We start from the raw sequence: 10,130 nt of genomic DNA on the forward strand, positions 1-10,130 counted from the left end.
TTGATCATGTCTAGCAAAGGGATGTTAAATTTCACTTGCCTCAACACTTCAAGAATTTTTGATACATTATTGATTCCCTTATTGTCATGCAAAGCTTGGGGGAAAGGTGGAGGCGTGTGTTTCTTCATCATATCTTCCTGGTTGATGGTCCTCTCCAGTTCTTCATTCACATTAGATTCAAGGTCCTCTTTCTTTGCACTATTCCTTTTTCTATTTCCTTTGATTTCCTCCCTCTTCTCTTTCTCTGCTTCACTCTCTGGTTCATGCTCTGACTTGGATGTAGGCAAATCAACCTCTTTAACACTCCTTAAAGTGATCACTACTTTGACTTCCCTCACCTGTGAAGATTCTCCCTCTTGAGCCTCCACTTCATGGATACCCTTAGGATTCTTATGAGGTTGAGAAGGAAATTTTCCTTTCTCTTGTACTGTGTTGAGATTGGTGAGCCTTGAGATTGAGTACTGGAGATTATCTATCTTCTGAGATAGATCATTTTGCCTCTCATCCATCATTTTGTCTAAATTGTCAATTCTTTGACTGAGCTGAGCATTGATGGATTTCTGGTATCCAACAAAGTCTCTCATGACCTTGCTAAGATTTACAATGGCTTGTTCAAGATTTGAGGTTTGCGGGAGTGCTTGGCCAGGTTGCATGTACTAAAGTGCCCTTGGCTTCCAAGAGAAATTCGGATGGTTCCTCCAATTTGAATTGTAAGTGTTGCCATATGAAGCATTGCTATTGGGCTTAAATTGTCCAATAACATTTGCTTGATCCCCAAACATTTCTCTCACAGCTAGAATCGTAGGACACTCCTCCACCAAGTGCTCAAAAGATTGATAAATGTAACACGACATAACTTGCACTGGTGTTTTAGAAATGGCATGTACTTCTCATATCTTCTTCATTTCTAGCTCCTCCAATCTTCTTACCATAGCTGCGAATTTTGCTTTCATATCAATGTTTTCATTCACAGTATACATCCCAGTCTTAGCATTAGAAGCATTAGGTTGAGACTTCATTCTTCCCACTTCTCTAGCATTCGACTCATCCCATCCTCTTGAAACTTCAGCTACATAACTCAAGAAATCCATGGCTTCCTCCGAATTCTTACTCATGAAGTCTCCTCCGCACATCATTTCTAAGAGTTGCTTCATTGAGGAAGACATACCGTCGTAAATATAGCTCACCAATAGCCATGTATCAAAGCCATGGTGAGGACAAACATTGATAGCTTCCATGTATCTCTCCTAACACTCATAGAATTTCTCATTCTCTTTAGCTGAGAAGTTTGAAATTTGCCTTTTCAAGTCGTTGGTCCTATGAGTTGGGAAAAATTTCTTGAGGAATTCAGCTTGCAAATCAATCCAAGTTCGGATACTCCTTGGCCTTAAAGAATTAAGCCAGATCTTGGCCTTATCCTTCAAAGTGAAAGGAAATAGCTTGAGCCTCATCAAGTCGATTGAAGCTCCTCCTTCTCAGAAAGTATTACAAACCTCCTCAAATTCATTGATATGCACGTAGGTATTCTCACTTTCCATCCCATGGAAATTAGGTAGAAGTGGCACAATATGTGATCGGATCACTAGCTACTCTGTAGGTGGCACTATACATGATGGTGCACTCATACGAGGTTGATGCATGCGGTCCCTCATGGATCGGTATGCGTTGATATTCTCCTCTAGAGCATGTTGACTATGTTGATCTTCAGGTGTAGCTTCCATGACTTTAACACACAATTCTAACTCTGTTTTGTGAGGATTTTCGATTTTCACAAGTCTTCCTTCACTGTCTCTTATCCAATATGGCATGCACAACTAGCAATAACTGAAACAAAAACAAAAACAAGAAAATCAATTCTAGAAGAAAAAAAAAATTAAGATTAACTAAAAACTAGATAAACGATAAACTAAAAACAGAAACAATTACAAAAAAAAAAACAAATAAAAAGAGATAGTAAAAGAAAAGAAAAATCACTAAACTTGTGATGAAGATAACAAGTGTTCTGAAAAGATCATATCACTGTGAAGTGGCACCATCCCTGGCAGCGGTGCCATTTGATTCATCCTCAATTGGTGTACTCTTGATTCAGTCCTCAGACGGGAGTTATCAACAAAATTTATAAACCTAATTCACCATACACTAGGGTAGCATAGCTAGCATAGTATAGTGGTTCTAGGATCGTCCATAGGGATGGGTTTTCATATCACACATGATATTAGTTTAAAGTACTAAAATGGTGTTTATTCTTTTATGAGTTAGTTTTTAAAAGAAAACATAATAATGGTTGAAAAAGATTGGTTTTAAGCTAACCAAAAATAGTAACTAAGATTAATTACAAAGAAAAGGTTTCTTGGAGTTTTAGGTCACTAGGTTCAGGTTCCTTAAACAAAAAGAGGGAGATTCCGGATCTTTTCCTCGTATTGGGGATTCAACCTATAGTTATCTCCTGAACCGGTGTGTTACAGTTGCTTCCCATTAATGGTTTCAAACACTAAAGTCCTCTCACTGAATCATCTTGCAATGGTTCATACCTCTCACCTAGTATTGGCCATTCAAGGTGATCCTTAACCTTGGATTACCCTTCAAAAGCTCGTAAGAGATAACTAATGGATGTCTCCAGGGAGTCCGAAAAGCTACCAAGTGTTGGCTATTCTAGGTAATCCTACCTTTAAACCACCTCCCAGAGGCTCGCAAGAAATAACTAATGGATCTCATGGATGGAGTCCGAAAAGCTTACCAAGTGTTCGCCTAGGTGATTTTAAGGGATTTTAAGTTAACTAAAAAAATAAAAACCATCAACGGGTCACAACTTCTCTTCAATTAAAACTGAAACAAGGAAAACTCCCATTTTTGTATCTAGATCCCTTACGTAGCTTCCTTCAGTCCAAGAAACAAAAAGCCTAGCCACTCATCCTCTAGAAAAAACATCCTCAGAGATTGTTTGGCTAGAAAGAAAATAAAAACAAAATGAGTAGGTAAGGCAGAGCAACGCTCTGTATATTTCTTACTAAAAAGAATGTACAAGTCTTCTTTGAAATTTCTTCCGAGAGATTACAAGTGATCCCAAGAATTTCTTTCGAGATTCCGAGATATTACAAAAAGTGATATCTTAAGACATATAGAGAGAGATATTTTTAACCCCTCAATTAGATATCCTAATTATCTAAAAATATCTTTAGCTGATTACAATGAGAGAATAGGTAATTACACAAAATATCTTGAGATAAAAATCTAACAGAGTCGGTGCAAAATATCTGAAGATTACACAGGAAGATTTTGCAATGCTTGCGAAAATTTTGCAAAGGGTTGCGAAATTCATTTTCCTCAATTTCGCAAGGCTTACAAAATTTCACAAGGGGTTACGAAATTCATCTTCACAGCCTTGCTCTCTGTCCTGCAGTTTGTACTCCTTTTGGGCATTTCTCAAGCTTGTGAAAATTTCGCAAAGCATTGTGAAATTGTTGGATGTTAGATTCCTTCTCTGATTCTCTTCCTTGCATACTTGATTGATTTGGAAAAGGCTACGAAGCTCTCCAAAACTTGGATTCTTCATGTGTTTGAGCTTTAACTTGCTTTGCCATGGACTACACAAAGTTCTCCCTCATTCTTGGCTCGTTTTAATTATCAAAAAGCTACCAAAAACACCAAAACTTGCCAAAAACTAATTAGTAATACTTGCAAGGGTCCTTAATGTGCCAATTGAGTTAAAAGGTAATAAATACTACTCAAAAGTGTTTAAAAGAGTTTATAACAAGCTATAAAAGAGCACTTTTTGAGTAGTAATCAACTAGGATCTATAATCTAATAAGGCAAATATTAGGATTGAGCCCTAAAAGCATGACATGATATAACAAATAGAGATTAATTTATAAATTTGTTTATGTTTCTTAATTTCCCTATTTTGTCCTATTTTACATTAATCAATCATTTGAGTATATATACCCCACATCACTTATATTGTATAGATTTGGGTGTGAGTTGCACAAAAGATCTAAGTTATGGGTTCTTTGTAGAGTGATGAGTAGTCAATAAACAATTCATGGATTTGGGTAATCCATTTGAGACTATAATGCACTACCTCTTAATTGAAAGAATGACTTGTCTTGGCCATTAAGATGATTTTCCCAAGGTAAGTGCATTAATGTATGTGATACACACTAGACAATACCTATGGTGAATCATGACATCAGGCTAACAGTTGCCATGATTCACCAAACTATTATACTGCATGAATTCTCAACTTTGAGATAATATTAAGCATGAGTCAAAGCCAACAGGAGGCTTTTGACCTATGGGTAAGACCTTAAGGTGGTCACATATCATTATGGATTAAGTCACTATTGATGAAGGTTAATGGCAACAAGTATTCTCAATAGAGCCACCATAATATATTATGCGATTGAGACAATGTGTCCCATTAGGTGATCCAAAGGGCATGTGATATAAAAGGTTATGGTCATATCATTTCCTTTAATGGAATTTAACTTATGCTTCTTAGAGTTAAAGTATACCAATTGATCATATCATAAGTAAGATCTATAACTTAAGGATTAAAGAGGTAATCTTGATAGGTGATAATACTACCTTATTAGATTATAGACACTAGTTTATAGGGAGTCTACATGCAATGGATAAATTTGTTATACTTCCAAAACCCACACTTTAGAGTGCCAATATCATGGTTCGAGTCATCGAGCGAAAGATCTTTGGTGTACAAGAACTCTAGACTCTTTTAGCTTCATTTTCATTGTAGGAAACCAATCTGGGAACATCTAGATCCTGGTATGATTACTATCTTCTCTAATTTATTATTCTAAATGGTTTTTATTGTCATTGTTTCAGCTAGAATAATTTCTAGAAAAGCCTATGATAGATTTGCATATACTTATTCAATTCAAGGTTTGGAAATGAAGAGATTTAGGGTTCCTAGTAATAAATGTTATAAACCTTTCAATATTACTTTTCCAATCCTTAAGTCTCATATCTTCTTTATTATGTGATTAACTAAAAAAATTTAATAGCTCTTAAAGAGTATATGTCAAATTTTGATTAAGGAATTACTATAGTCATACATTTCATCATCACATGTCCTTAGGATCACCTAAGGGGACATGTTTTCTCAAATCTATGAGATATCATGGTCCCTATGTCAAGATTATTTGTTGTCATATGTTTTAATCAATAGTGACCTAATCCATAGGGAAAATATGACCACTTTAGGGTCTCACCTTTAAGTTAAAGTCACTGAAAACCTTAGTACTAACTCAATATTCTCTTAAGGTTAAGAGTCTATGCAGCATAATATCTTAATGAATTATAACTACCTAATAGCCAATGTCATAATTCATCGTTGGTCATGTTCAATGTGTAACCATACATATTAGGGTACTTACCATGGCAAAACCATCCCCATGACCATGACAAGTCATTCCTTCAATTAGAAGGTATTGCAATACAGTCTTTGATGGATTGCCCATCCATGAATTAACTGTTAATTACTTATTATCTATTAAGGAACCTATGACTTAAGTCTTCAATGCAACTCCTAATGCACCCAAGTCATATACAATGCAAGTGATGGAAGTCTAAATACTCAGCTAATCATCAATGCAAGCAAGGATAAAGAAAGAACCTGAATCATAATAAATAAATTTACTAATGAAACTTTATTTTGTTATATCATGCCGTACTTTTAATGGGTATATCCTAACAATACGCTAAACACATGTTATGTCATGATTGATCAATAGGAACTTTACAAGATAGAACATCAAAAATTGACACTAATGATAGTTTAAATTATAATTATTGATATTGGAATTAGTTTAAAATATTTAAAATAATTTTCCTAATATTTTTATTTTATTATAACCTAGCTAAGAGGAAAATATACAATATGCTTCTCCCAAAATTTGGGTGACTTCTCAAGCAATCCTAGACATTTCGAATGTTACTCCATGAACTTGTCCAGAAAAATAAATAAATAAATAAATGAAATAAAATCTTGTAAAGAGATAAATAGTTCCACAAAAGGTTGATTGTGGGAACCTTTTCAAGCACTAGATGTAGTGAAATTTGTAATGTAAGATGCCTATAAAATTAATGACAATTTTCCATCTTAAGAGAGTAGGAAGGGCAATTAAAGGACCATTGGAAATTAAAAAAGAGATAACGAGGTTGCATCTCAACTATAAAAATGCAATTTGAAATCAAACTAATCCTAGGAAACTCAATACAAAAATTGCAAAGGAAGAGAAGAAAAAAATTCTTAATTGCGCCTTTATGGAAATTTAGAACAATTTTCTTTGCAATAGATAATGGATTAATATCATTTTTGAAGCTAAGAAAGTGAACAAAGAATGTGCATAGACTAGTCAATAGTGTTGTCATGGACATCCTAAAGGAGTGTTGTAAATGTATATAAGAAATGTGGATGACCTCCTTTTTTGTCCTTCTTGTCCTTTTATATAGTAATGAATTCATATAAAAACCTCACTATAGTCTATAAAAGGGAATTAGTTGTTGGAAATAATATAGATTTAAGAAATAGAAAAGTCAATAATTTTGAAAAAATGTGTGAAAAATCTACTAGAACTATAGGTTGTGGATATTGATAAAAACTCATTTGATATTGAATTCAATCATATTTCCTAATTCCACTTGTTATGATTTTGAAACATCAATCTATATAACTTAGAAAATCGACTAATTTTATTGTAGAACTATGGTGAAAATTTATTAATTAAATACATAATTATATTTTATTTTATGAAATTTTATTACCCTAATATGATTAAAAAAATCTTCTTTTGACATTAAAAGTGAGTATCCAAAAAAGAAAGTTGGTATATTTTAATAACTCTAAAAAATCATTCACCAGAAAAAACGATGATGTTAAAAAACTCCACATGGTCTAATTATTGTGCATCTATATGATTGTGAGTGATTCATTGAAAAAACACAATGTGTATACTCCAATCTCACATCCAAAAGGCATATTGAATTGAAGACTCATTTTGTGTACTCCAATCCCACATCGATGAAACATTAAAAAAATCATGATATATGCATTCCAATCCCACATCGGCCACATACTTTAAGTTTAAGGGTTTGATGCTCTATAAATAGTTGCCCTTAATACCAACACATTGAACTATTATGGCCTGGGTTTCTATTGTTTTGGATGCCAAAGCATTGAGAGTGCATGGATTATTCGAAGAAGTATATTATCTAGTAATGATGTTTCCTTTTTCAATCAAATTCAACTTAAATTCTCATTTACTTTTCAGTTCTATGAAGCTCTTCGATTTCTAGGATGTTTTAGCTTTAATTTCATTCTTTCTTTAATCTTTGTCTCTCTATTTTTCTTTTTAGTGTTCCAATTTTCCAATTTTGTATCTCTCCTATTGTTGCTTATGCCAATCTTCAAAGCCAAATGACCATGGAAAATCTTTTCCAATGTTGTATCTCTCCTAATGTTGCTTATTTCAATCTTCAAAGCCAAATGGCCATGGAAAAGAAGTAAAGTCATCACTTGGAAAAAGTTTCAACTTTGATCGAAGATCTTGATATGCTTTCAATTAGAGGGGAAAAACCTTGCAACACCTTTTGAGGATTCAAATTCAAGAAACATCTTGAATCAAAAGTTCAAAAAATTCTCTAATTCATAGAATGAAACAATTTGGTAGTTATAGTCTCAAGGATTGGATGTCTCTAATTTCTTTCAAAAAATTTACCCAAAAAATCAACATCATTGAAGATTATGATCCTTCTTGGTCTGACAAAAATGACATTTGATGATGTTGCTAAAGAAGGAATGAGGGGAGTCAGAAAAGAACTAAAGTGGAGTCAGAGTGGGAAGAAGAAGAATAAGCAAGAAGGTTCGAAAAATTGAATGTAAGACAATATTATTTTTGTTCCACCACTATTTTTGTCTTTTCTGGATAAGTTTTTCATTCTTTGGATTTTTATTGTTTTAAATTGTTAGCTAATATCTTCAATTTTGATGCTTTGTAGAATCTTTCTCCTGCGTTCAGATTGGAGTTAATTACTCCAAGTTTATACAACAGTAAAGGTATAATTTTTGTTAACTTTGTTTCAAGAAAACAATATAAATAATCCTTGTGCAATTTAATTTAGGTCATTTTAGTTTTGATTAAAAAAATGAAAATCTCATTTCTTATTGTGTAAATAATTGTATTCATTACATTCATAGGTTGAGTTGCCTAGGAATAGGTTCTAAAATCTAGAGTTCAAATGTTAATTTCTTTACTTTTGCACCATAATTCTTAGCCACCAAACATTGCTTAATTGGTTTTTGTTCTCTGAAGTTCTTTGGCTTTGTGTTTTGACCTATGGATGGAGCTACTTTGATTATTGTGTTTACAGGTTAAGATAAAAGTGCACCAACATGTCATCGTGATGTCTACTGAGTTTGAAGTGCACTCTACTACTGTCTCCAACCCTAAATAGTATGTATGGTGGTAATGAGTATGTTTTCTCTTTTATGTAGCCTAATGCATTTATATGAAACCCTAAACCTTTATATATGGATGAAAGGGTTAAAATTGTCTATTTCTTATGTAGCCTAATGCATTGATTAAGCAACCTTGAATTGCACTCCTTTGATGTATTCAACCCTAAACTAATATGTTTGTATGTAACATTCGTGCTACCAATGAATTTATACAAAACCTTAAACCTATATATATGGATGAAAGAATTTCAAACATGTATCCCATGTGTAATCTAGTATATTGATTATCGAGATATCTTATTTGCTTTGTTGTTAAGTAGTTGTGAATATAACTTTTCTATTAATTATTTCTTCATATGGCTCTACTTGGTGTTAAAAAGTTGAGGGAGAGGATTCGAGTTATGAAAGAGTTTAAAACGTCTATCCTTTATGTAATCTACTGTATTGATTATCGTGATATCTTATTTGCTTTGTTATTAAGTAGCTATGAATATAACTTCACTGTTAATTATTTCTTCATATTACTCTAATTGGTGTTAAAAAGTCAAGGGAGCGTGCTCGAGTTATATATATATATATATATAATACCCAAAAATTAAAATATCAAAATGTAAAATATCCAATTAAGCACAGTTATTTATAGCTAATGAACAATGTCCAATTGAGCACAAAATGTAAATAGGTAGAGCAAAATTACTTGCACCCTCCAAAATGTTCTAAATTATTAACAAATATTAGTAACAAAAATATTTTATATATACTAAATATATGAAATTGTTATATTTCTATTAAACATTTGGTCTGATTACTATATAAAATATTATTACCTTAAATTACATTTTTTTTCCCATTAACTTAATTTTTTTTATCAATACTTTTTATATCTAAGATTAATTACTAAGTCCAAAATTATAATAAATAAAAATTTCAAAAAAAAAAATTATTGTAACTTTAATGATAGCATAATAATGAATGTTGGTTGAAACTTTTTTGTTCTGGATGTACAATACTTGCCAGGATATATATTTTTTATTCACACTATTTATCTTAAAATGTAACAATATATATATATATATATTGCTAAATATTAAAATAAAAAAATGAAATTACTTTCAAAAATAAAAGAAAAAAAACTAAGAATTGATTTTTAAATACCACAATAATTTATTTAAGGAAATAGGTAAAAAAAAATTAAGATACCTAGTTGGATCACTATGCATGTATTTATATACCCACTTAACTACTTTATAACACAATTAATTTCTCTTTAAAAGTTATTTTCCTAAAATTTGCAAAAAAAAATTAATTAATTGTGGAGGTTAATAGACTTAACATTTGGATTCAATAAAAAACAGTTTATTTGAAACCTAAACCATTTAATGAAAATACAAATAATATGATCAAAAAGAATGAGATCAAATATAAATAGTATGATCAAGATACAACGGGATTAGGATACAAAATAATGGATCCAAATTTGGTACAAAGCAATGAAATGTAAATACATACATTACACAACCTGATTGATCGTGCTTTTTGATATGTATTGATTCGATACTGTAATGATACCCCTTTATTGTAAGAACCTCTTATGGTGTTCAAAAACACATAAATATACATACATATATTATATATAAATACATTGGAATAATAA

At 31.9% G+C, this 10,130-nt stretch overlaps 1 long non-coding RNA gene across 1 annotated transcript; it reads left to right on the top strand.

The window, feature by feature from the left end:
- The first annotated feature begins 7,163 nt into the window (after positions 1-7,163).
- LOC104880207 (uncharacterized) lies at positions 7,164-8,801 on the top strand. The gene is made up of 3 exons (XR_786539.3): positions 7,164-7,233; positions 7,812-7,896; positions 8,017-8,801. It is a non-coding gene; the product is annotated as an uncharacterized LOC104880207 (long non-coding RNA).
- Positions 8,802-10,130: the final 1,329 nt, after the last annotated feature.

The sequence above is a fragment of the Vitis vinifera genome, chromosome 1 (assembly GCF_030704535.1).
Source record: "Vitis vinifera cultivar Pinot Noir 40024 chromosome 1, ASM3070453v1".
Lineage (NCBI taxonomy): Eukaryota > Viridiplantae > Streptophyta > Magnoliopsida > Vitales > Vitaceae > Vitis > Vitis vinifera.